Here is a 26,714-nt window from a genome sequence, read left to right on the forward strand (position 1 = left end):
TTTCGGGAACGCCCCCGACATGCCCCCTCCCCGCCCCTTTTACAAAGCCCTGGGACTTACGCACGTCCCGGTGCTCTGCGCGCACCGGCGGCCTATGCAAAATAGGCGCGCCGGCGCGCGAGAGCCCTGCGCACGTAAATCCAGCCGGATTTACGCGCGCAGGGCATTTAAAATCCACCCCAGAATCTGGAAGAATATCATTTCCCTAGCTATTGCCGAACACTTAACCGGTTTTAGGAGCAAGGGATTCCCCATATGCCTTATAAAATTCTGTGAGACAAAACAAAACATCTTCCTCTGGGGGGGTTTAAAGTTGGGAAAATTCTGACTCACTATCTTTATTTCCTGCACTGAAATTGGCTTCAAGAGCCTAGTGTTATCCTCATGGGAAACTTGGTGGGGGGAAAAAAAACCCTGAATGAAAAAGTTAGGGCTGTTCAGCTTGGAGAAGAGACGGCTGAGGGGGGATATGATAGAGGTTTTTAAGATCATGAGAGGTCTTGAATGAGTAGATGTGACTCGGTTATTTACACTTTCGAATAATAGAAGGACTAGGGGGCATTCCATGAAGTTAGCAAGTAGCACATTTAAGACTAATCGGAGAAAATTCTTTTTCACTCAACGCACAATAAAGCTCTGGAATTTGTTGCCAGCGGATGTGGTTAGTGCAGTTAGTGAAGCTGGGTTCAAAAAAGGTTTGGATAAGTTCTTGGAGGAGAAGTCCATTAACGGCTATGAATCAAGTTTACCTAGGGAATAGCCACTGCTATTAATTGCATCAGTAGCATGGGTTCTTCTTATTTATTTATTTATTTAAGGCTTTTTTATACCGACTTTCTTGATACAGATCAAATCAACTCGGTTTACATCGTTTGTAACATTCTTAGTGTTTGGGTAATTGCCAGGTTCTTGTGGCCTGGTTTGGCCTCTGTTGGAAACAGGATGCCGGGCTTGATGGACCCTTGGTCTGACCCAGCATGGAAATTTCTTATGTTCTTATCATTTTTTGGGATCTAATACCTCTTCCAAAGTGTGCAGGATTTCACAATATTCTGTAAATTCTCTACCAATATCAGCCATTGTATAGCTGTCTCCATTATCCCTGTGTATTGTTGCTACAATCCGATCCCAAAGCCTTGTTCAACCTCCATTTGGGGCCCTGTGCAGTGCTGCAGACACTTCCGAGATTTGTAACTTTTCATTGTTGCCCTGCAAGTTAAGCTCATGCACTGCTGATCTGATAAATCTCCTAACGCCAGAATTTTGTTATTTTTCAAAACAGAACTGCCCATGCGACCTGATGAGCAATGCCAACTTGACAAGAAGATACATTCCATAAATGAATAATTCCATGTCTAACAGTGATAGGTACCTCAGTCACAGATTCTCAACTACACTGCAAAGGCTTCTAAAAATCCTACTGCAGTTGGAAACAGTTCACTTTAGTAAAACAAACAAGCAAAAAATATGTATTTGACTTTACCTTACTTCTCTTCAGCAAGCACACTCTGTATCAACACCATGAAAGCTTGCACTGCTATGGCTATATTATATTTGCTTCACCAACACTACCTTAGGAAAAGAGTGCGTGAGGGTATCAGATTCCTCCTAGATACATTATGAAGGTCAGCAAAACAGAAGTTTTGATTTCCATAACTCTGCCTTTCCAGCAAATAATGCTTGCTAAAGTGCTCCTATGGAGTTTTAACAGGGGTTTTCCTCCAATTATCACAATTGCTGAGGGATAAGGGAAGTCCCACACTTGCTAGGGTAGAACCGTCCATGGGGACGACCATCATCAAACATATAGCTGCAGCGAAATGATGAGGGATTGAGAGAGACGGGAATGAAGAGAAATTGCCAGGCAGAAACCATCGATTGCCCCAGGGCTGGTGCTTCCATTAGGCAAATAGGCAGTTGCCTAGAGTGCCAAAATTTTGAGGGCAACAAAACTCCTGCCAGAAGGAGGCTCAAAGGGATGCTGTGCCAAAGAAGGGAGTGCTGCCAATAAGAGAAAGAGCTGCGCTGGAGGTGAGGGATACATGACTGAAGGTTCGCCTAGAGTCCCAAATACTCCTGCACCAGTCCTGGATTGCCCTGAACATACTATGTAACTTAGCCCCATAAGTTCCTTTCATGGTTATAATCCTTAAGGTTGGTACAGATAAACTCTGTGCCCCTTTGGGGCCTTTTGGGATGCTAGAACGATGAAGGATATTAAAGGGCTCAATAACATTATGAATGTTAGAAAGAAAAATGAATGGATTGGCCACTGTTGGAAACAGGATGCTGGGCTTGATGGACCCTTGGTCTGACCCAGTATGGCATGTTCGCATGTTCTCAACATTTTAGCAGAACACCTTCCACTGAGACCGAGTCTTTGCTATTTATTATCATCAAAACTACACTCACCGGAGGAGTTATTTAGATCATATATGCGGGAGATACTTAGCATTTCTCAAAAGGCCATGCCATCCTCCAGGTGGAAGAGGGCTTGGGTCTAGGGGTACTGGCGAGAAGCTGGGAATAAGAGAGTACAGATTAGATAGTTCCACGCTTTTGGAATCAACCGTTGTGGATGAAGATGACAGGGGCAACAATGTTACTGACTTATGTTTCTTTGCAAGACCAGGATATGGTACTTAGACCAGTTTTCTTCTTTTTTTTTCATTGTATTCATATATTATTTATAGGGTTCAAAGTATGGATTTTTTCCCAATTTTTGTAGGGCAACCCAAGAGAGAAGAAAGAACTTTCTCTCTATGTGTAGGAAGCTTATGGGTTCGGGGGGCCCATTTTCTACTGAGATTTCCTTATAGATATTTGATTACGTGTCCTACAGAGAAATTGTGGTCTTTTTTTTTTTAGCCTTTGCAGCTTTGTGTCTTTATTGATTCTAGGGCTTCCACGGGAGAAGGACCTTCTTCTCCCGTGGAAGATGGTGGGTGGGACTGGGGAAGGATAGTCTGGTTTATAGGTTTATGGGCTGTTATAGTTTTATTCTAATCCCTTTTTGTTTGCTGGACCCCCTCATGTTATATGTTGGTCTTTGTAAGCAAAAGACAGGTTCTTTTTACTTTTCTTTGATTAATTGCTTTGTGCTTAATTTCTTTCCAGTTTCATTAATTTCTTTCCAGTTTCTTAATTTCACCAGTTATATCACTAGGCTGGGTCTGTATATGGTTTGTCTGCTGTTTGTTTTGTTTTTTGAGTATTTGTTTTAATTTTATATTTTATTAGATCTATTTTACTTTTACTGCTTTTAATAACTAACTTATTTCATACTTTTAACAGAGTTAGCTATCACTATTTTATAAATGTATTGTATTTATTATATGTTTTATATTTTGTAAACCGCTGTGAAGGTACGTCTGATGCGACGGTATAGAAATACAATAAACTAAACTAAAGTAAAAATAAAAAGTTTAAAAAAAGACTTACATTCCCCAGGAAAGAGACAGGCCTATAAAGAAAAATACTAGTAAACAAGCGTGAGGCAGTATATTTCCTATTTTGATAAGCACAGTTTCAGAAGCTGTTCTCAGTATATCATTTGCCAGGAGACCTGTGAATCAAGCTTTTAGTACAACAGGAAACAAGTGGAAATAATGCTTGTGGGGACAGGCAACATTCATAAGGAAAGAAAACTAATGAATCAATGGCCAGATGTACTAAGGCTTTTTTTCCCCTTAAATACAAAATGGAATAACCCATTAGTACATCGGGCTCCAAATGCATTAACCTCATCAGGTCATTACAGTCATGAGTAAACTTCTCAGACATGCACAGCACAACCTTGTCAGTGAAGTTCACGATGTCCTCTGGCAGGAAACAGGTCGTGCCAGAGTAATGAAAGTAGACATTGCCACCTGGGAGCCCAGTACAAAATTCAGTTGCCGAGAAGCTTAGGCAACTTGACTGCACATCGGTTCTCAGTGTCAATCACATGTCTCCAAATAAAAAAAAAAAAAAAAAGTTTGAATGGGACGGCACAAAATCCTAAGAATGGGATGCGTCTTCTCACACTGTTGTTAGTGCAACATTTCCAGGGCTGAACGCTGTTGTCTCGGCTCTACCCAAAGTCTGCACCTGTCTTAGGAAATAGTTGTGCTCCTGAAACATAAAAATATTCAGGCTGCTTTAAAATGTAGGCTTTATTTCCCTCCTTCCCAAAACAAAAACCTGTATTGACTTTCACCTTTATTTTAAAAAAAGTTACACACCAGGACTTGATTTGCTCATTAACATCTGCTAAATATCTGATTTGCTTAGTTTAATATATCTGTTGCATTATTTACAGTGCACAAAGCATTTATTATGTTACAAATCATTCAACAGAAAAAGAGAACATAATTAATAAATGTTTGCTGTTAATGCAAAATTTCAAACACTTAATATAACTGCAGCACAGCAAGAATGCTCTGTTGCCTCTGTACCTATTAAGGTCCTCTTAGACAGGAGATCGTTCACGTTTCTGCCATAATAACGTTATTCTGAGAAAGATTTTAAAACCTTTTAAATATGTGTTTAATGATCACTCATCCCTACTACCTCCTTGCGCACCCAAGAACACTCAGCAGAAAGCTGTCATCCCTAGCTAAATCCTTTCTTAGGTTAGATGCTATGCCTCAGTTAGACAGGATCAAAAGGTCACAATCGATTTTGGAGGCCACCTGGAGAGTCCAGGCCATGAACTGACTCAAAAAATTTATATCAGCTAGAATGGCCCACCTCCCAAGGCTAGGCCTGGTCCAACACTCCAACTGCAGACTAGGGCCTGCCAGGCCTGCCTCAGAAAGAGGCCAGAGCTGTTGACCCTATTAGCTGACCCCTTCAAACTTCAGGAGAATTTTTCTGGCAGTTACCACGGTGACCAGGCACCCCAAGCTTATCCTTCTTACTGAAAACAAAATTTGACTAAAAAAAAATGTTAAAAACCACCTTGTACAAGTGCCTGTCAAGGGCGCTAGCACCTAAATGTTGTAATTGCTTTTTTTTTTTTTTTTTTTTTTACAGAGACTGTTCTATCATTAGCTGAGAATCTACTATCAAGTAGGCAAACTAAAACAGGCTTTCAATGTATACAAGTTTTATAACACCTAAAAATACCTAAAATCATCTAAAAATATACAATGTTTTTGTACCCCCCTACCAAAATGATTTTTGTTAAGCAATGAGCAATTTAAGCAGGAAAGGATCGCGAAGATCCACTGTGTAACAAAATAATTTTGGTAGCCAGCACAAAAACATTACACATGAACCATAGATGTGTTTGTCTCTTAGCTATAGCACAGCCAGCTCCTGTTAAATGCTGCAAGAACATAAGAAAGACACCTAGAAAAGAAATATCCAAAGTTTAAACTGTACCTCCAGTATTGCTTCTTTGACTCTGCATTTACTGTAGAGCCATTTATGTATTATCAAATCTCTATCCTATTTTGTTTGAAGACTACTAAAAAAAATGAAACAATGTTGTCAGATTTTTATCACTTTCTTTTCAATTACAGAAAATAATTCATTTTACTGAAAACAAATATTTTACAACAGGAAAAACAGTAAAGAAACCTATAATCATTTTGTGTGTCTCCACTGTATTAATTCTCGCTCAGATTTTCATTGGTATATGTTTCGTATAAAAGTCCTTTTCAGAATGGAAAATGTCCCAATTGAGATTGTTGCTGTTGCAGGCATTTTAATTATGTAAAAGTTTCCCTGCTTTGCTTCTAAAAATAAAAAGCAACTCTTGCCCTCATTCTCTTTCTGTGGATAAAGTCTTTGGAGAAATAAAGTCCTGAAATCAGAAATGAGGTATCAGAAGCAAAGTTTTAAGGCACACTTATTACTAGATGACATAAGGGAGTTATACTTTAACAAAAGTGTCTATCCCATTATCAATGCACCTCCTGTGCCAGCAGAAATGTCCAGTCCAACCCTTCAAGCTGCTTCAGGACTCCTCACAGTTGCACTCAACAGGGATCAAATTTCTAGGTATTATAATCACAAACAAATAAGGCAAACCCTGGTTTTACAATGCAATATTGAGTTTGCATAGTAAAGGTTGTTGCGTAGTGTCCCAATCATTGTCCTGAAAGCTATACATTTTAGGATACTGCAATACTCCTGTCATTAGATGATGCTGGAGGAAGAGGAACCACACAGTCCAGCAAAGAAAAGGAGCACCCAGCTATGGTAGGAGGACACTTCTCCTTATGGTCTTGAGAATCATGAATAGACAGCATGGGCAGGGATATCCCCCCTGTGGTCTTGGGAATGAGGAGACATTAGCTCAGGGACCAAGGACTTCTTTGCCTGGCCACAGGAGGAAGACAGCACACAGCATAAGCCGAGGATCTTGAGCATCATGTCTGAACCAGTTCAATACGAGTCTTAGAGAGAGGAAGAGAGAAAGGAAGAGGATATTAAAATTATTGTCAAGGAACAGAAGAAAGGGAACATTGTGTTTATATAGCACTGTGTATTTCATGTAGTGCGACAGAAATGTTAAATAGTGTGAAAGTTATGTAGGAAGGAACATGAGAAAGGGAGGTGAAACAAGCAATAAGGTTAGGGAGGCAGAAAGAGAATAAGAAGTCTGAAGGGAGGGAAGATAGGACAGTAAATGAGAAGATGTGCCGGGAAGGAAAATATGACAAGAGGAGCAAAAAAGATTGCAGTGAAAGGGAATGCATATGAGAGAGCTATAGAGCAAGGAGGGAAGAGAAGGAGGCAATGAGATTATAGAGCAAAGGCGGATGAGAAGAAGGCGATGAGATTATAGAGCAAGGGAGGATGAGAAGAAGGCGATGAGATTATAGAGCAAGGGAGGAAGAGTAGAAGGCAATGAGATTATAGAGCAAGGGAGGATGAAAAGAAGGCAATGAGATTATAGAGCAAGGGAGGATGAGAAGAAGGCGATGAGATTATAGAGCAAGGGAGGATGAGAAGAAGGCAATGAGATTATAGAGCAAAGGCGGATGAGAAGAAGGCAATGAGATTATAGAGGAAGAGAAGAAAGCGATGAGATTATAGAGCAAGGGAGGATGAGAAGGTAGCGATGAGATTATAGAGCAAGGGAGGATGAGAAGAAGGCAATGAGATTATAGAGCAAGAGAAGATGAGAAGAGGGCAATGAGATTATAGATCAAAGGCGGATGAGAAGGCGGCAATGAGATTATAAAGCAAGGGAGGATGAGAAGGTAGCATGAGATTAGAGCAAGAGATGATCAGAGAAAAAAATTAAAAGGTTGTGGAAAGAAGAGGAAAAGGGAAAGATGGAGTTGTTCAAGGAGAAATGACTGAAGAAAAGATAATTTGTTGAGAGAGTGGGAGGAAAATTGTTGGAGTGTTGGGAAAGAAAAGTCAGAAGACAGCATGGGAAGGAGAGATAGGAAACATGAAAAACATGAAGAAAGAGGAGTTTCATGAGAAAATCAACACCACAAAGATAACCAGACATAAAGGTGAATTTTAAAAGCCCAACGCACACATTAATTAGGGGATGCACAAATATGTCAGGCTTGCATGCACCAAGTGGATTTTAAAAGCCGCCGAGATATGCGCGCATCTCCTGGAGCAAGCACATCCCCAAAGTTTTCAGAAAGAGGCAGGGCATGGGTGTGGTCTGGACAGAGCATGAACATTATGGGGCGTGAACCTGAGATGTGTGCATAAATACTTACGCGATCTGGTGCACACCGAGGCCCTCCTGCCGTCTAACTTTACTTCTGCTATGGATGACGTGCAAGTTAAAAAAAAATAAAGAAAAATAGGCAGATCTGCGGGGTTTTAAGAGTCGAAGCTAACTGGGGAAGTGAAGGCTATTAAACTAGGGGGAGGGGGGGTTTGGAGCACCTCTCTTAACTGGGAAAACTGGGGATGAACTGGTAAAACTGGGAACAGCGTCAGCATGCGCCCCTTTTAAAAATCCCCCGATTTATGCAGCAAAAGCAGCATTTCCGCAAACATGCGCCTGCGCACTAAACATTTGGTGCATATGTGCATGCGGCCAGGCTATTTTATAACATGCGCATGCATATGTTATAAAATGGCGGCGCCCCTGGGCACGCGCCACTGTATGCGCACAAATGTGTGCACGTGCGCTGGTTTGAAAGTTACCGTCATAGGAAGCAGAAGAGAAATGGAGTAGGGAAGACAGCCTGCTACAGAAAAGTTATCGAATTATTTAGGAATTATTGTATTCAACATGGTACACGGTGGATAAACATGGCTTAAAGGGGCAGAGGCAACATGGATTTGGCAAAGGGAAGTCATACCTTATTAATTTATTAGAAATCTTTTAAGATGTACATAAGCAAGTGGATAAGGGTGAGCCGACTGACATAGCGGATTTGGATTTTCAGAAAGCATTTGATAAAGTTCCTCTTGAGATAGAAACATAGAAATGACGGCAGAAGAAGACCAAACGGCCCATCCAGTCTGCCCAGCAAGCCTCACACATTTTTTCTCTCATACTTATCTGTTTCTCTTAGCTCTTGGTTCTATTTCCCTTCCACCCCCACCATTAATGTAGAGAGCAGTGATGGAGCTGCATCCAAGTGAAATGTCTAGCTTGATTAGTTAGGGGTAGTAGGGGTAGTAACCGCCGCAATAAGCAAGCTACACCCATGCTTATTTGTTTTACCCAGACTATGTTATACAGCCCTTATTGGTTGTTTTTCTTCTCCCCTGCCGTTGAAGCAGGGAGCTATGCTGGAAATGCGTGATGTATCAGTCTTTCTCCCATGCCGTTGAAGCAGAGAGCCATGCTGGATATGCATCGAAAGTGAAGTATCAGGCACATTTGGTTTGGGATAGTAACCGCCGTAACAAGCCAGCTACTCCCTGCTTTGTGAGTGCAAATCCTTTTTTCTTCTCCCCTGCCGTTGAAGTAGAGAGCTCTGCTGGATGTGTGAAGTATCAGTTTTTCTTCAGCCCTGCCGTTGAAGCAGAGAACTATGCTGGATATGCATTGAAAGTGAAGTATCAGGCTTATTTGGTTTGGGGTAGTAACCGCCGTAACAAGCCAGCTACTCCCCTCTTTGTGAGTGCAAATCCTTTTTTCCATATTTCCTCTTGCTGTTGAAGCTTAGAGTGATGTTGGAGTCACAGTAACCATGTATATGTTTATTGAATAAGGGTATTGTTTCCAGGCGAGTCCCCCACTCTTCATTGGCGGCCTCTTGAATTTATGGATCTACAGTGTTTATCCCACGCCCCTTTGAAGTCCTTCACAGTTCTGGTCTTCACCACTTCCTCCGGAAGGGCATTCCAGGCATCCACCACCCTCTCCGTGAAGAAATACTTCCTGACATTGGTTCTGAATCTTCCTCCCTGGAGCCTCAAATCGTGACCCCTGGTTCTGCTGATTTTTTTCCTATGGAAAAGGTTTGTCGTTGTCTTTGGATCATTAAAGCCTTTCAAGTATCTGAAAGTCTGTATCATATCACCTCTGCTCCTCCTTTCCTCCAGGGTGTACATATTTAGATTCTTCAATCTCTCCTCGTACGTCATCCGATGAAGATCCTCCATCTTCCTGGTCGCCCTTCTCTGTACCGCTTCCATCTTGTCTTTGTCTTTTTGTAGATACGGTCTCCAGAACTGAACACAGTACTCCAGTTGAGGCTTCACCAAGGACCTGTACAAGGGAATAATCACTTCCCTTTTCTTACTCGATATTCCTCTCTCTATGCAGCCCAGCATTCTTCTGGCTTTTGCTATTGCCTTGTCGCATTGTTTCGCAGACTTCATATCATTAGACACTATCACCCCAAGGTCCCTCTCCTGCTCCGCGCACATCAGCCTTTCCCCCCCCATCGAATACAGTTCATTCGGATTTCCACTCCCCATATGCATGACTTTGCACTTCTTGGCATTGAATCTCAGCTGCCATATCTTCGACCACTCTTCCAGTTTCCTTAGATCCCGTCTCATTCTCTCCACTCCTTCCGGCGTGTCCACTCTGTTGCAGATCTTAGTGTCATCCGCAAAAAGACAAACCTTACCTTCTATCCCGTCCATACTCCTGGGAAAATTAAAAGTCATGGGGTAGGAGGCAATTCCTAGTATGGGTCGGTAACTGGTTAAAGGATAGGAAACAAAGAGTAGGACTAAATGGCCAATTGTCCCAGTGGAGAGAGATAAATAAAGAAATGCCCCGGGGATTTGCTCTGGGACCTGTGTTGTTTTACTTATTCATTAACGATCTGGAAAAGGGAGCAATGAGTGAAGTGATCAAATCTGCAGAGGATGCAAAGTTATTCAAAGTAGTTGAAATGCGAGCAGACCCTAAGGAATTACAGGAGGACCTTGGGAGAGTGGAAAACTAGCTGTCTAAATGGTGGATGAAATGTAAGGTGGACAAAGACAAAGTGATGCACATGGGGAAAAGGCAATCCTGATAATGTGCACGGTGCTGGGTGCCACATTAGGAGATACCAGTCAGGAAAAGGACTTTAGAGTCATTGTGGACAATACTTTCAGGGGGTCATTACTTTCTACAGGGATTTCTGTACATAAACAGGGGTTTATCCATGAAAAAAAGCCCTTTCACAATCACTCCTTCCCCCTTCTCACCAGGTGGGGAAATGTATGCTTTGGCAGCAGGGCCGGAGCGGGTCGAGGGCCACCCCAACAAAGTATGCAAGGGGGAACCTTTTCACAGACTTCTTGCTCATAATTCCCAGCAGAGAGTTTTCACCTGCAAGACTTTGCAAGTAATTTGGTAGCTATGGTCCCCACTGGGAGAAGTTCCCTTTCAAGGTAGACTTGGACCCCCAATCCTAAACTCACTGTGGCTCAGCAATCCAAAAAGGCAAATAAAACGTTAAGAATTATACAGAAATGAATAAAGAATAAAACGGAGATCATCATAATGCCTGGGTCCAAATCCATGGTGATAGCTGACCTTGAGCATTGGTTACCTCCACTGCAACCGAGAAAAGGTGCAGAAACAGGCAACAAACATGGCATGGAATGGCCCCCATTATGAAGAAAGGCTCAGCAGACAGAGGCAGATTTAACTCTCTGGCAGCCACCAGGCATTGGGACAGCTGGCTCTCCCCATCTGTCCAGGGGAGGGGAAGCCCTTCCAAACCTGTATCCAACTGGGACAGGGGGAAAGGGGGGAGGGGGACCTCTGAAACTGTGAGCTGCTGCAGGCTCAGAGGGGTCTCCCCTCATTATCGCCTTGGTCAGCCGGCTGAAACGAAGGAGGTGGCTGAGCAGGAGCACCACTTTTGGCTGACATTGCTTACTCTGCCTATTGGGAAGTTTACAGTGCCAGGGCAGCTTGGAGAAGAGATGGCCAAGATGAGAAATGATAAGATTTATAAACCCTATAATGTAAAACAAATTTAAGATAGTGGGGTTTTTTTTCTCCAGTCAATGCACAATTAAGCTGTGGAAGTTGCTGTTGGAGAACATGGGCGGAGGATGTATAGCTGAATTTAAAAAGTTACATATTTGGCCAAGTTTCTGGAGGACAGGTCCTTTAAGGCTAGGGGAGCATCACCTTGTACTGCTGGAAGCTGAGAGAGAACAGCAAGGAACAGAGCTCCTTGTTAGGATCTGTTGGTTATTTCATCCAAACAAACTGGATTGGCCACTGTCAGAGATAGGATACTGGGCTCGATGGACCATTGGTCTGACCTAGCAAGGCATTTCGTATGTTCTTAATTTTGGCACAAAATGATTCCATTTCTTAGGGGGGTTTTTTTTACATATAACTCTTAACTCAGCCAGTGACTTACCCTCTTATAATGAAGTGCTTGCAGGTCCGCTCCATCTGTCAGATCCATGGGGACGCCCTGACAGCTCTTGTGCTGCCTCTGCTGCCATCTCAAGCCAATGTGGACCCCAGGCACTATTTTCAGCAGCTTGACATCTTCTGAGGACTAGAGATATGCATTTGTTTCATATTTGTTTTGTTTCTGAGCACATCTAACTATTTTTCTAACTATTTTTTATTCACATAAAGTTATATTTCCATGCATAAAATTGATTTTATGCATGTAAATACAACTTTACCTCCATAAGTACAATTTTATGCACATAAATACAATTTGGTATATGTAAAGTAATGGTATAAATTAAAACAAGATGAAAAACTGCAACAAAAATAGGGAAAGATATATAACAAAACAAATACATTTTTGTTCTGCTGTGGATTGTATCTACAGCTTTGGTCTCCGTCCAATCGTGGACATGTCTGCTAGCTGCACTATGAATTGGAAGACTAGCCACTTCAATGGGTTTTATATACAAACATTCGATATTCTTGCCCTTTTTCCAAGAATGGCTTCAAGGCAGATTACAACTGAATTAAAGGTGAATTCTAAATGCCCTACGAGCGCCAAAGCCAGGAGATACGCGCAAAAGTGGGGCTGGGACAAGCCACGTGGATTTTAAAAGGCGCTCACGTACGAGCGTCTCTCCCGTTACACACCCAAGTCAAAAGTTCAGAAAAAGGGGCGGGGGTGTGGCATGGTCTGGGCATGGGTATGTTGGGGGAAAGGCCAAAAGATGTTCGCGTAGATATTTATGTGCACAGGCGCACGCCGAGTGCCCCCGCCACGTAACTTTACTACTGCTATGGATGGCACATAAGTACAAAAACAAAAAATTCTGGGCTAGTCGCGGGGCTTTAAGGGTTGGGACTATCAGAGGGAAAGGAAGACTAATAAATTAGGGGGGGGGGGGGTTGGAAGTGCTCTCCCTAAACTGGGTGAACTGGGAATGAACTGGGAAACCCAGGGATGGCATCAAAGCGCATCCCTTATAAAATTCCCCCACTTACACAGTAGACGTGGCATTTGCGTGCACGTGTGTGCGTGTCCAGGCTATTTTATAAAATGCACGCATATATGCACATATGTTATAAAATGGCCACATCTCTGGACGCGAGCCGGAAAATGCGCATACGCGTGCACCCACGCGGCTGTTTCAAAGTTACTGTCTCAGAGTATACTGACAGGTACATTAGCAATAACAGTCGTAGGGGCATAGATTCAATCTCTAGACATAGTGAAGGCTCTTTACGCATGAGCAGGCTGGGGGAAGGCCTGTTTGAACAGCCATGCCTGTGCTTCCTGTCTGCAGTTAGGAGGGATGGTTCCAGATGAAGGGGTAGCAGTACCTCATTCTGAAATTTTGTGTGTGTAGCATCTGAAATCGTGCAGACCAATTTTGCAGAAATTGGGTGTGGGGGTGGGGGTATCGGAGATCTCTTGTGGAGATGCAGGCGGCAAGAAGAAGTGACAGATACCCATGGCCCTCTTTATTCACACATTTAAAGTCAAAGCAGAGGTTCTTTTAATTTTATTTCTGGATTCTATCAGGAACCAGTGCAGTTTAAGAAGCATGGCCTTTATATGCTCTGCGGCTTTGACCCCTACCAGGATTCTTGCTGCAATATTTTGCAGGAGTTGGAGGCGTTTCGTACTTTACTGAGAGATGCCTTTCAGTAGTGAGTTACAGTAGTCAATTCAGCTGCTTAGTGCATGAAATACAGTGGCTATGTTGTGTTGGTCAAGATAGTTGCATAATTGGTGGATCTGGTGCAAGTACATAAAGGAGGCTCTAACTACCTTTGAGATGTGGGTTAAGTTGTAACCCAAGGCTATGTAATGATTCCTTGGGGTTTCTGACATAGAAGGTAGCGATAGCAGGGATTGATCTCGGTGCATTAGCCAGAAGAGTTCCAGTTTGGAAGGGTTTAGTTTGAGTTTATGGTTACTGAGCCAATAGGCTCACTGGGGATGTTACCAGACCCTTCACACCAATCTATGTTCATGATAAGGTCAACCATTGGTGTCTCCCCGACTAAGAAGACACCATGTCATCCTTTACAACTAAAGATAATCTGACTCCTAAGGGTGGTCCCCCAGCCCTAGTAGCAAAGCTTCTTGCACTGAGATCTGAGCTACCAGCTGGAACACATCTGCTCGTCCTGTAGGTGCATTGGTACCAGCCTCAAACAAACATTCCCCTTCTGTGGATCCAGTTCCCACCCAGACCCTGCCAAGTCTGACCTGTTCATCCTTGCAGGTATTGGTGGAAACAAGAGACTCCACTGAAATCTGATTTGGCTGCTTGGCTATGGGCATTAGTGTTGCCGGTCCAAGGTTGGGGGTCAGCAGCTGTCGGAAGCATGTCCACTGTCTGCTCCACAAGGATCCACAATCTGAACTACCAAGGTGTGCCTCTGTGTGCCCTGACACAGCTTTAAGTAACTTGATTATGATGAAAACAACATCATTTCTGGCCGGATGTAATTGTAATGGGGGTGTATGTATGCCTGCATCAGCTAAAGGGATCTCAGTAGAGGCCAGCCAGAAGGGCCAAACAAAAGTGCATTGGCTACATGGACTTCAGAAGGAGCCACCAAGGAACAAGACACAGGCAGGACAGTGATCCAAGCATCCATTTTTCCCCTCACGCTCCCATTAACCATTCCAGTGGGAAGATTTTTCCAGCTGAGGCTTTACCCCTTACCCTTATTCCCCAGTAGGAAATTAGCAGGATGACAGGGCTTGGTGCCATGTTATGGCATTAAGTAACCCAGTGGGAGTTTTGACATACCTCAGGATAACTAAAAGGCAAAATATTTAAAAAATGAGAATGCAAAGGCTTCAGAGGATTAAACTAACAATGTCTGCTTACGCCTGGTCCTTCTAGACGTGGATGTATTATTTGGCAATAAGCAGTATATCTGTCCTGCACAGTTACAATCAGCCAAGAAAGAACAAGAGCTGTCATTAACTTCAATTTTTTTTTAATTCCCTGGGAGTTAGATTTTTAGGTAACTTTCCCATCTTGGCAATGAGAAAGAAAAGTCGGAAATGAGCTTTCATTATCAAGTGTTTTATTTTCTAGCTAATCATACATATAAAATATGTCTTTCCATGAAGCAGCATGACTCATGATCTGAGTAGCCAGGTTTATGTCTCAGGCATGAGCTTGGATGCCCTTGGGATGCCAGCTCATAGCCTGGTCAGGAAGCTTGAATTTTGTCCCTTTCAGCTGGGCACCCCTGGCAACACTTGGGTGAGGGACTGGCAGAGCACTCAAACAAAGAAGAAAGCAGCTTCTCCTCCAGAGCACGAGCAACTTAGCTTCCTGCCCATATGAGTCAAGGACTGCCAAACCTCCACAATCCCCTGAGACACAGAAACCTTGAAACTATGTATGGCGGGAGCTGAACTAGCTTTGCATCAGAATCCGATTAAAGTGAAGAAAAAAGGGCAGGAGAATCAGACTCATTGTTTCCAAGTGTCAAGAGGAGTCAGAGATGAGAGGGATGCAAAAGTCCCAGTGGGCCTTTTCCAAAATGGACTCCCCCCCCCCCCCCCCCCCCCCCCCATTCTCTGCCTATGGGGGAAAAATATTTATTGAATAAAGCTCAGAAAAGGGTCTTTCCTGTTTGGCACTGATCATAATCTTCCTCATTCCTGTGAAACTTGGTATTTTGAGAGGTGGGGGACGGCATGGATGTAAAAATTACAGAACTGTGTGTAGCAGACAAGAATGAAGTGATCATTATCGGAAAATATTAGTCTGCTCCGATAATGAGAGTTAAGAAGTGAAAATGAAGATATTCCAAAGGGACGTAATCCTCAAGACACAAGAAAAGTTTATTTGCTTGCAATTATGAAATAGTGTTTGCGTTTTGATTACAAAATTGCTCCCCTCTTTTTTTTTTTTTTTTGGATAAAGGAACAGCTCTTTAGAGGGGGAAGGCAGGGTGCCGTTTCTTGCACGTGGAAAAGAAAGTCCCTTTCAGGGAAAGAAAAAAGAAACTTTAAAAAAAAAATGCCTGTGGTAGGAAAAGGAAACAGTGGAAGAAAAGAAAAGAACAGGACCTCTTCTAAAGTAGCCATTGTTTATTTCTTTAATTTAGATTTGTGTTTGTAGCGTGCTGTACTCAAAAAAGGCTCACAGCGACTTGCAAGACAGTAAAAGTCCAGGTCTGTATTAAGATGAAAGCTTTCCAAAAACCAAGAGTGTTTGCATTGGAAGACATTAAATGCATCATTTTTTCCAACATTTCAATCAACTCTAAAGTGACAAAACCTTGTCACACATTAACGGTGTGATCTAGGGATTCAAGGGGAATCTGTACATTTTGTCTAATGTGAATATTTTATTTCTTGCTTGCTTCCTGTCACTAAACTCTGTTTTGAAGCTTCTCATACCGCATTCATAGCGCTTTACAACATAAAGTACATGACTCTGAAGTATTTGTGGGTAGGAATAAAGAGATCCGAAACTCTGATGGCAAGAAAATGAATTGCCAGGGGAGAGCAAATCTCCCCCTCATAATTCAATGCAATTTGTAAAGTGAAATTTCTATCTGCCAGCCAACTCTGGCAGGTGCCCTGTGCCCTGCAGCATGTGGGATCTGGGTTCTTATCCCACCCCCGTCCTTCGCAGATATGCCACAGAAGGGGTGCGCTCGAGCCCCAGGAAGGCAGGGAAAAGACTGTTGCTACCGCATTAAAAAAACACCACACACACACACACACACAATGTTCAATTTGCTACCTTCTTACCAGTATATATTTTTTGTCATTCCAAGTCTACTACTGCTGAAAAGCAGAGGCAGATTTGGTAGTATTGCTTTTTAAAAAAAAATCCTCAATTTTGAACATTTTTTAAATTTCAAAGTGGAGGATTGCAAGGCGAAACTATCCACGTTGGGACTTTTCTAGACTCTCTGCTTGCTCTTTCTATAGGAAAAAGCTATCCCCCGCCCCCCCTCCCCTTCCAATCAGCATGGCCAAGGTCAATGCCAGGGCTACTGTATTTATGGGCAACAGCATCAGATCCAGGGAGGGTAATCTATTCTTCACAGCCATTTCCAAGGGTAAAACAGTGCTTGACCTGCAGTAATAGCCTTTCACAAAACTGTCTGCCCAATAGGCTATGGCCTATTGGGCAGACAGGGAAGGGAAGGGGGTTGCACTTAAGTGCATATTTTGGCATTTTTAAACGTAAATGCATAAATTCTCCCCCTCCCCCCCAAAAAAAAAAAAAATCTGCAGACAAGTGAGCTGTGTGTAAGTCCATATGGATAAAATTGAAAATGAGCCTACCTTACAGAACGTATGCATGTGCTCTCCCTTCTAAGACTGGTGTAAAGTCTGCCTTCAGATCTAGGCGGGCTGTTACCAAGTTCCCCTCCACAGTGTGCTATCATCAACCATTAATGCCTGCTAATTAGCTTGCGTTAGCAGCCCATGTTAATGATATGAAAATTATTTTTTTTTTTTATTTGCTATGGTAAAAAGCCACTGCCTTAACATGGGCATTGTCACAAGAACGTAATTGCCCCCTCCTTAGTGGTTTTTATGCATTAACAGGTCTCTGGCCAGTTTTGCACAATTGAACATGTATTGGTTTTCTATGTGCCAATAACTAATGAGCTGTCTTGCATAGTTCTGAATCTCATTACATAAGTTTGTGCCTTAAGATGCCTGTGAGCTAATTAACACCTGTTAAAAGCATTCTTAATGTGCACAAACTAGATAGTGCTTTCCTACAGTTCCTTTATTCGGCATTAATGCTTGTGAAAGCATTTAGTGCACTTTAGCACATCACGTTGGCCTCAAATTGTGCTGCAGCTCATTCAATTTGGGGCACTTGCCACAGCTCTCCTAGCACCGGGGTTTATAAATGAGCCTCACTGAACACCGTCATTTAGGACCAAGGCCTCATTCACCAGTCTTAGAAAGCAGTATTAGTAGACATATCTTATACATATAAGAAAATATTAAAAAATAATGGCTTCATTAAATATTAAACTAGCTTTGTCTGCACAATCGGATTAATATCTCATAAAAATGTTGCCTTGCTAGAAAAATGTTCCCAGACCCTGGTAGGATGCTTCCCTGTGAGCTACAGCAATGCTCCAGGAGAACATAATTGGGCTGTAGACAGCAGAAAATCTGGCAGGCCAACCTATGCACCCCCCGCCCATGGGCGCTCCTTTGTTTTAAGAAATATTTTTTAAAAAAAAACCAGTAAAATGCATTCAAATATCCCTCCAGCTCTTGCACCTTGTCAGGAGTGATGTTCTCTGGGAAATTCACAGACCCTGTGGCAAGGTAAGGCTGCCTTGCACCCCAGTCTAGGGGCAGAAAGCGAGAGAGCCAAGGCCAGCGCGCCGCCATCTTTAAAGAGCGTTGTGCAGGCGAGTAAAGCTTCCGCAATGCTGGCGGAAGGCTTCCGCGATTGATTTTGTTTCCTGTTTGCTTTCTGTTTCAGATCAAACCTATTCCTCGGGGGACCCAATTCACCTGTTCGCTTTGCCCTATGATCTTTGGGTTCAGGTGCAAAAATCCGATCTCCGAGTTGCAGGCGCCCAAAGGACTTTTACCCAATGTATATTTTGACATAGGACTTTAATGTGCACTGCACCATCGGAAGAGCCGAGCACGCTATATAGTGCCATGTCTGTTTAATAAAGAATCAGACGCACGCGGCTGGAGGAGAAAGCAGGAAGTCCGCAACGGGCGGCTGCCATCAGACGGTCTCTGCTCTTGATCGGAACGCAGTGTTAACGCTTCTCTATGCGTTAATGCTCTTTTCTTCCTTTAAGTCTTACTGCAAGGGATGTGTGCCAAGGCATAATTACCCCCGGCCTGAAATCCTGTCCTAATCCAAGAGCTCGAGTGCCCGTAAGTAAAACTCCAAGGGGGGAAAAAAAAAAGTTATTGAAAGTGACAAATACAAAGTGACAAATAATCAATAGTCTGCATCCTTTATTGTTTTTTCCAGCCCTAAGAGCAAGTAATGAAACCCCCTCCAGCAAGGGGGGGAGGAGCCCAGTCAGAACCCTTCTCCTCCCCCATCCCCAGCCTGCTTTTAATTCCAGAGTCCCAGGGAAGGAGGGTCTTAGAAAGTTGACTTCAAAACGTATGCGGGACAATCGCATTGAGAGCGCACAAACTCTGCTAGTCCCTTTAGCCCTGCCTGGCTTGGTGGGCCCGATACTGTAGGTCGCTTTATTTCCTGGAGCTCTCAGTCACTTTAGAAACCCACGTTATTTCTGCTTGCCAATTTCCCGAGCAGGCCAATGCTATTAAAAAACGATCTGTTACTGGTAATACCGCAGCCTCCAACCTGGGCAGGCTTGTAACGCGAATTCTTCACACGAGAGCTGGTCGGTACCTCTGATCCTCTTGCAATGCATCAAGGCTTGAACTTTCCACTTTATGGTAAAGCAAAGTGGACGTCCTTTCTTTCCCCAGGCTTTCTTATTAGAGGGGAGCTTTCTGGCCTGCCCAGGTCTGTAGTTGAGTCCACATGAGCAGCAGCGGCACAAAATCGATGGGGAAAAGCCCAGCTGGCAGGTTCCTCCCTGGACTCCTGTCAGCGAAATAACCTGATATGTTATTTCACAGTATGATGTGTGGACATCCGGGAGGGGGGGGGGGGAATGTGACTGCAGTGTGTTTAAAGGAGGGGGCCCGGGTTATCACGCTGTGGGTTTTACTGCTCAGTTTCATGAATGAGGGGGGAAACCCCGCATTCTACACAGGAGCACTGAAGTTGGCAAAATTCCTGTGAATGCATCTGCATAAATTGTACTGGATTGTTAACTGGTAAAACACAGGACATGACAGCAGATAAAGACCCTATGGGCCGTCTAGTCTACCCTGTTGAATTCCTGTTGGATGGCCACAGGGACAGTCTTCTCCTTCCAAACTAAGCACTGGGGGAGAGAGGGGGGGGGGAAGTGGCAATGTTCAATCTGCCTGCACTGGTGCAAAGTCTCTGCATACTTTTTACCCTCAGTACTGCAGCAATTTTGAAAGGAAAAATGCATATGGACTTTCACTTTTTTCACCCCCTAATTTAGGTGAGTGAGGAGTAGCCTAGTGGTTAGAGCAGTGGGCTATGAACCAGGAGACCAGCATTCAAGTCCCACTGTCACTCCTTGTGACCTTGGGCAAGTCACTTTACCCTCCACTGCCTCAGGTACAAAACCAACAGGCCGGTGGAGCGCACTGTTAACCCGCAATTGGATGTGTGTTTTGGACGCGCTAGCTTGTCGAAAACGCACGTCCAACCCCCCCCCCCCCCCCCCCCCCCCCCAACCTAATAGCACCCGCAACATGCAAATGCATGTTGATGGCCCTATTAGGTATTTCTGCGCGATGCAAAAAGCAAAATGTGCAGCAAAGCCGCACATTTTACTTTCAGAAATTAGCGCCTACCTTTGGGTAGGCGCTAATTTCTGCCGGCACCGGGAAAGTGGCGATATTAAGTCGGAGGTCCCGACTCTCGCTCTCGCTCACCCGCTCACTTTACTGTATTGGCCTGTTATAGCCCTCTGGGGATAGGGAAATACCTACAGTACCTGAATGTAACCGATGTGGTATCTCAGATTGAATGTCGGTGATTATAACAAGTAAACTGCTATAACGTTTGTGTATCCTAGTTGACATACATTATTTTCCATGCTTCCTCCAAGAGTATTGGGCACCCTAGGCGAACCTTTGAGCATGTACCCAGCTCACCTGTTGGCTGCAGCTCCTGCACAGCGCTCCCTCCTACCAGCAGCAGTGGCTCCAGCACAGCACTACCTTCTTTGGTGGTATTGACTGGCGCAGCACCTCTCTGGACTTTGTTGCCCCCAAAACTTTGTCACTCTGGGTGTCTGCTTAGTTCGCCTAATAAAAAGCACCAGCCCTGCCAAAAACTATGACAAAATTTAAAGGGTTATTCAGGATATGAGTATTACAGGCTGCATGCAGTCACTGTTGATATGATGCACTCCCATTTTCAAAATCAACCACACTTTTATGTCACAAAATTGTTATATATGTATGTAGCACTAGTGTACACAGCACTGTACAAAATCATTTACATGGTTGCAATGCCCCTGCTTTAGTGGCATAAAACTATATCTCACTTTGCCAGGCTAACAGAACCTAATGTTTTTATACATAAACATCTAAACTTGTATACCCTAGAGGAAAGGCAGGATGGGGGTGATATGATAGAGACATTTAAATACCTCCAATGCATAGGAGGCAGGCCACTTTCAACAGAAAGGAGACTCTAGAACATGGGATGAGGGTGAAAGGGGGTAGACACTGGAGTGAGCTAAGGAAATATTTCTTTACAGAGAGGGCAGTAGATGCATGCTACAGCCTCCCAGACAAAAACAGTATCTGAATTCAAGAAAGCATGGGATAAATACAGGGAGATCTCTGAGGGAGTGGTAGGGATTGTAGAGCCGAGTAGCTGGTTTGGATTGGCAGATTAGATAGGCCATATGGTCTTTGTCTGATGTCACATTTCTAGGTTTCTGATTTGTAATGGACATTTTCAGCAAGAAGCATAATTAACAAACACTCTGCCCCCTCTACTGCTACAGCTTCTTTATATTAGTTTATTTATTAGGGAAGAGGAATAGCCTAGTGGTTAGAGCAGTGGACTATGAACCAGGAGACCAAGGTTCATGTCCCGCTGTCACTCCTTGTGACCTTGGGCAAGTCACTTTACCCTCCATTGCCTCAGGTACAAAAACTTAGATTGTAAGCCCTCTGGGGATAGAGAAATACCTACAGTACCTGAATGTAAAGCTGGTGTGATATCTCAATTGAGATCAAATGTCGGTATATAAAAAAATTGCTATCCCCTATTCTATACCAAATTTATATGTAATACACTAAACTCTAGCAGAGAAAGTGCATTTGTCTCATTGGAAATGAGCATTTTTTTAGCTATTTAACATGTCTTGTTTAGTATACAAAGTTTATAACTGGCATGCACTCCCAAGAGTTGTCATGCTTTTAACATGCACATATGTATATTTACAATGATTTATTTTTAATTCAGAACCTCCCTCTGTTCCATTGTAAATACACTTTTACTGTGATGAAGCTTACATGGATAATTTGTGTACAACTGAGTAGAAAGATACTTTTTACTTATCTATTTATTGTGTAGCCACCAGAGGACTAAGGGGTCATTTTCCAAAGATTAGCCAGACTTATGCCTGCATTTTCTGTTTGCCTCTAGGTGGCTTTCAGCTGTAAGATCAGATGTAAGATCATCACGTGCATCAGGCATTCTCAACCCACTCCCTTGTACACACCCAGCCAGTGTGGTTTTCAGGATATCCACAATGAATATGCAGGAGCTTCCATTATATGCAAATCTATCTCATACATTGTGGCTGGGTGTGTCCTCAGGACTATGTTGAGAATCTCTGGCATGCATAAATCTGCCAATATTTTTAAAAGGGGGCACTGGAAGGAGTGAGGGAGAGGCCCAGATTTAGGCACAGGCAACATGGGGAAGTGCCTCGGGTGCCAGATTTTGAAGGTGCCAAATATCCAGGCAAAAGAGAAGCCTGCCCTGGGGTCATTTGTGGGCAGAGCTTCAAAGGGAGCCTGCCATGGCATTCTGCTTATGGGCACCAAATTCTTAAATCCCTGATCATGATACAGATTTATGTCTTTAATTTAAGATTTCTAAAGGAATGTGAATAGACAGCATGCATGACTTTGTCTGTTTTACAACAGGTAAAATTATCTCTCTCTATATATATATTTATAAAAGGCTTATGTCAGTTGGCCATTCAGTTGGTCACACTGTCGTTTCTGGAATAGTGGAAGGTGCAAAGACAAAATGTTCTGTCTGCAAAGCACTGTTACACACACACACACACAGGTACAGGCAGACACACACACACAGGCATACACTGCTCACACCGGCACAGGCACCACAGGCAGACACACACATACACGTGCCCCACACACACACACACACACACACACACACACACACACACAGACACACAGTCAGAGGCACCCACAAACATAGACACATAGACACACACACGGGCTACTATTGACCAGACAACCTGAGCAATGTGGGTAATGTTCGCTAATATGCTCCGTCTGTGAAGCCCTCTCTCATGTTCCCACAGACAGGAACATACAGGCATAAGCATACCCAAGCTCTCATACACTTGCTCACACACAGACACATACACAAGCAGGCACAGGCTTGCACATGTGCATACACTGGCTCTCACACACATACACTGGCACATATACAGGTAGGCACAATCACACACAGAGGCAGGCACAGGCAGACACACAAGCAGAGGCAGATACACACATGCACAGGCACAGTTACCCACAACACACACAGAGATGCAGACAGGCACAAGCAGACACATACTACACATAGGTGCAGGCAGGCACCCAAACAGACACCCAGGCCCCCCCACACATACAGGTTATTATAGACCAGACTGTTCCAGCAACACCAGGCATTTTTCACTACTCTGCTTGTATTTAGCACAGTGGTATTCATTTCCAGTTCTCCAGGATCACAGATAGGTCAGGTTTTCAGGATCTCCCTAATAAGCATGCATGAGAGAGATTGCATACGCACTGCCTCTGCTGTATGCAAATTTATCTCATGCATATTCATTAGGGAAAGCCTGAAAAGCCAACCTGTTTGCAGCGCTAGTGCTGGGAGTGAATAGGACTGATTTAGCATCTAGCACAAACTGATAGTGAAATAATTTTTGCAGGCATCTTGTGTTTGAAAATCTGGTTGATTGAGTGTTTGAATGTACCTCTGTAACTTTGCCATTAGCCCAGGGATGGCAACTCCAGTCCTGGAATGCTACAAACAGGTTATCCACAATGAATATCCATAAGGTACATTTGCAAGTACTGTCTCCATTGTGTACAAATGTATCTCATGCATATTCATTGTGAACGTTGCCCTGAAAACCAGACCTATTTGTAGCACTCTGGGACTAGAGCTGCCTTTTAGTTCTTTACTGAAAATGTAGCACTAAATCAAGGATAGCGAAGTTAGCCTTGAGAGTAAAACAGTAAACAGTGTTTCTCAACCCAGTCCTCAGGGTCCATCAGACCTGTCTGGTTTTTAGGATATCCACAATGAATATGCATGAGATAGATTTACATACAATGAGGCAGTGCATGCAAATCTATTTCAGGCAAGTTGTTGCACTTTCTAAGTTGTCTTGTTGCACTAGGTAGAATATTCTAGCTGTATCAAGGCCCCATTTTTTTTTGCTTTAAGATTCATGGTGGATTACTGTATCCTTTTATTGACCAATCTGAGGGCAATTAAGTGTACAGTAAACGTTTTAAAACAAATATTTACAGTGGATGAGAGCTATAAAATGAAAAGTGGCCATTTCTGACCGGTCCCTCATTTCCAGCAGGGGATACAATGACAAGCCCGGCGTGCTACAGCTATGATCTCCAGCAAGGAGAGAGATAACCGCCTCATTCAAACAGCCCTCTTGTTCTCCTGTTACTTGATCGGCGTGTGAATTTACCTTATTTACAGTCATAAGTACTGAGCCTCGCAGATAGCTCGGCACCTCCAGCTTCCATCGCTTGATTGAGGTTGCATCACATTCTTGTGAACAGTTCCGGCTATTTCATGCGGCACCAAAAAAAAAAAAAAAGTTTGAAATCTGAAAGCGAGAAGGAGCAAGCGCTTCCCAATGTACCGTTTTGATAATGTTATTCACCATCATATTACATGTTCCAATTTCTTAACAATACGCCGATCAGCTCAAGTCAGGTGCATTTTGCTCGTTGACTTTAAAAAAAAAATGTTAAAATATGAAGCACAGGGTTGTCTTTTCAGTTCAAAGCAGACTCCCTCCGAATTTGACTGGAAAAACACTGAATAGGTTATTGGGCAAATTAAGTCCGATCACGACAGAACTCTTCCCTTAATTGAATCTACTCAACGCACTTTGATCCCTGGCATAGTACCTTCTCGTAAGATCAAGGTCCTAGGGCTTTTATAGCTAAGGTCCGCCATTACATGAAGCGTTTGCAGCAGACTATTTATTTCATAGATCCAAGGCATCCACTTCACTCTGTAAGTCACAGCATTAATGTAAGAAGCTGAGCGCCGGGAAGGTGTAATTTGCCAGTGCAGGTGCTGCGATGGGGAACGTCCATACCTTGCGCGCGTTAATGGAAACGAGGAGATGCGGTAAGCTCATCCCGCGACAAAGACGCATTTAGGGCAGCTGCGATTGCCTGTAAAAGGACTGCCTGTGTCAAAAGGCTAGAGCCGGAAAGGTCGTGTTTTTTATCACCCTGCTGCTGCCGCCGCGCAAGAATAGACCTTTTTGTTGTTTGCCGTCCACAGGATCTGGTCAAGACGCCTCACCGACGGTCTTCTTGGTCGACAACGGGGGTGCCTGGCAATGTAAAAGAAACGGGATCATTTGTGTTTCGTCAATAATTGCTTTCTTCTTCTGTGGCTTAACTCTGTAAAGTCCAGTATAAATAATATCAGCCTCAATTCCTAAGGACTGGTGAGGAGCAGAGCATAATTTAGCAGCCTCCACTTTATTTAATAATCATTGGGGAACATGAACTTCTCCTACGAAACGAGCTTTCGCATTGCTCTGTGCCTGCACGTGTCATTCATTTAATAGATGAGCCATTTTGAAATAAAAGTGCGTTTGGTTGTTTTTGGTGTGTGGTTTTTTTTATTATTATTATTTGAATAGGCTCTCAAGTAAATCATAGTCAGAAAACAAAAAAGATTCAAATGAGGCCAAATTAAACAGCAAAAAGCTAGCAAAATGCTTCAGACATTGTTGTAAGAGACCCATAAACAGCATTAGATCCCAAACTGTAAATGACTGACTGGGTCACTATGTGCCTGTTTGATCATACGGTATCCATCCATCTTTTTATCTGTCTGCATACACCAGTTCTTTACATTTTCTTTGTCTAAGCATTCCAAACATTTGCAATAATTCTCCCTGCTTTTTCTGTTATAGGTTCTGTAGTGATTTATTATTATTATTATTATTATTACTAATCTGTTGGCTACAGCTCGTCCCTGTCAGGCACCCCACCCTTACTTTTGGTTTCTTTTCTCCACCCTGTTGCTGTTATTTAACACTTGCAAGCTACCTTTGCTATTCGAGGCCCAGAATGACCCCCATGGCTATATCTCAAAGAAAGCCCTTTTACATTCCAGCACTCCCTCTTACCAAAATGGTAGCAAAGGGACCATTCAGGAGCCATGGACCACACTGAAGCATTAATTAGACCGATGAAATCCATAGAAATGTATGGATGCAGCCATAATCGAGTTTCTACTGCTGACTATAGTTAAGGAATACATGAGCAGCTGGGAGAATAGAAACTACTGTTGAGGTGAAGTCATGCATGTAATTGAGTATATTTAACTTAACCAATTTAATGATCAGTGATTTAAAGTGCATCTACTTAAATTGTATACCTCCACAATTTGTCCAAATCAACTTTAAAAAGCAGGGAAAGAAAAAGGGTCAAAATATAAATCTATAAACAAGCTGCTTGAAGCATTGCTTTTGACTCGGATAAGAATTACAGTACAGTTACTTTTAAGAATATTAGCATAGTACAGCCATTTACATCACCCTAATATTAATTAATCACTATTTTGGCAGGCTTTGTTTGCAGTTCGTACACATTTACCAAAAGAATGTAATGATTTGTTTTTTATTTAAATTAGGAATTCTTTCATCCAATATAGATTATCCGAAATCTTTTTTTTTTTTTTTTTTTACTCCTACTTTTTTTGGTCAACAAGTTAATGAAAGGTTGAATTCTATTTTCAAGGTTACCATCGGTTGGAAAAAGTATTTGTGCGTGAACATAATGTAACTCCTCTATTTAATGTTTATTTTT

The 26,714-nt window shown here is 43.0% G+C and overlaps 1 long non-coding RNA gene across 2 annotated transcripts; it reads right to left on the reverse strand.

Annotated features, from left to right (window-relative positions):
• Positions 1-4,959: 4,959 nt before the first annotated feature.
• LOC115099491 lies at positions 4,960-18,351 on the reverse strand. Of its 2 annotated transcripts, none has more exons than XR_003858801.1 (3): positions 18,054-18,351; positions 11,748-11,891; positions 4,960-6,386 (listed from the first exon to the last, which is right to left on the reverse strand). It is a non-coding gene; the product is annotated as an uncharacterized LOC115099491 (long non-coding RNA). The 2 variants fall into 2 exon arrangements; XR_003858800.1 differs by lacking the exon at positions 18,054-18,351 and adding an exon at positions 17,091-17,207.
• Positions 18,352-26,714: the final 8,363 nt, after the last annotated feature.

The sequence above is a fragment of the Rhinatrema bivittatum genome, chromosome 9 (assembly GCF_901001135.1).
Source record: "Rhinatrema bivittatum chromosome 9, aRhiBiv1.1, whole genome shotgun sequence".
In the NCBI taxonomy this organism is placed as follows: domain Eukaryota; kingdom Metazoa; phylum Chordata; class Amphibia; order Gymnophiona; family Rhinatrematidae; genus Rhinatrema; species Rhinatrema bivittatum.